The following is a 1560-nucleotide window of genomic DNA, read 5'->3' as shown; positions in this document are numbered from 1 at the left end:
CTCTTTGCAGTGCAGTGGAGACGGTTCTGGAGGGCAAAAAGAGCAGCCTCCTCCATGCCTGCTTCAGGAGTGTCTTCTTGCTTCTTCCAGAAGAAGACATGGAGAACCTGGACATGTCCCTCTATTCCCAGGTATGCGCTGGGTGAGCTACAGGGAGCCCACCAACCCCTCTGGGCTTGCCTCTGGCTACCCTGTGCTGAGAGGCGACTGTGAGATCCAAGGCAGGGCAGGATCTCAGCTTTGCTTTCCCACTCTCCTCCCTTCATCCCCTTCCCCTGGGCTGGGCCACGGCCAGTGCCCACGGGCTGGTCCGTGCGCAGCAACTCTCCTGCCCTGAGACCTCTCCCTGGGCACCGCAGGGCAGTGAGTGTCCTCCCTTGGCAGCAAGAGTTCAACTCAGTCTGCTATGGGTCAGAGGGAGTGGTGAAAGAGCGCCATAACCCTCTGTCCCCCTTGCAGACCCTGGACAGCATGGAGAGCACGTTGGAGGTGCTGGTCCTCGACTCGGCTACTTCCAGGCTCCTGGAGCTGCGGAATACCTTGCAGGTCTGGTATTTGCAAAGAGTGGGCTTCACAGGGACTGGTCCTTACCTCAAGGTGTGGTGAGCCCAGTGTCCTCTGGCTGCGGTCCAAGTCCTTTCCCCCTCCACAGACTCCTCCTGGGTCATGGGAAAGCCACTCCCGCTGCACTCCCGGGCCAACTCTGGCCCCAAAGCTTTTCTTGCACCAAAGCTGCAGGAGGAATTTGACCCTTCTTCTCTTGGCACTGCACAGACAGCAGCTGGTGCTGCCCTGCCTGTGCCCCATGTACTTCTTCCTCCTCAATCTCTCTGTCCTGGACCTCGGCTCCATCTCCACCACTGTCCCCAAATCCATGGCCAATTCCCTGTGGGACACCAGGGCCATTTCCTACTCAGGATGTGCTACCCAGGTCTTTTTCTTCTTTTTCTTATTTTCAGGAGAGTTTTATCTCCTCATCGTCATGGCGTATGACCGCCTTGTTGCCATCTGCAAACCTCTGCGTTATGGCCCCCTCTTGGGCAGCAGAGTTTGTGCCAAAATGGCAACAGATGCCTGGGCCTGTGGCTTTCTCTATGCTCTCCTGCACAGTGCTAGTACGTTTTCAGTATATCACTCTGTCAAGGCAACGCAGTGGACCTTTTCTTCTGTGAACTTCCCCAGCTCCTCAAGCTCTCCTGCTCAGACTCCTACCTCAGGGAAGTTGGGGCTCTGGTATTAAGCATGTATTTAGCCTTTGGGTGTTTGGTTTTCATTGTGCTGTCTTACGTGCAGATCTTCACAGCCGTACTGAGGATGCCCTCTGTGCAGGGCCAGCACAAAGCCTTTTCCATGTGCCTCCCCCACCTGGCCGTGGTCTCCCTGTTTCCCAGCACTGGCCTGTTTGCCTCCCTGAAGCCCCCCTCCAGATCCTCCACAGCTCTGGAGCTGGTGGTGGCTGTTCTGTACTCACTGCTGCCTCCAACAGTGAACCACCTCATCTACAGCATGAGGAACGAGGAGCTCGAGGACACACTGAAAAAACGGATTCAGCTGGTATGA

At 56.3% G+C, this 1560-nt stretch overlaps 1 pseudogene; it reads left to right on the top strand.

Moving 5' to 3' along the window:
* The first annotated feature begins 982 nt into the window (after positions 1 to 982).
* LOC136994004 (olfactory receptor 14A16-like) lies at positions 983 to 1560 on the top strand (annotated as a pseudogene).

Source organism: Apteryx mantelli, chromosome 23, assembly GCF_036417845.1.
Source record: "Apteryx mantelli isolate bAptMan1 chromosome 23, bAptMan1.hap1, whole genome shotgun sequence".
NCBI lineage: Eukaryota > Metazoa > Chordata > Aves > Apterygiformes > Apterygidae > Apteryx > Apteryx mantelli.
This window is presented reverse-complemented; position numbering and strand designations above follow the sequence as displayed.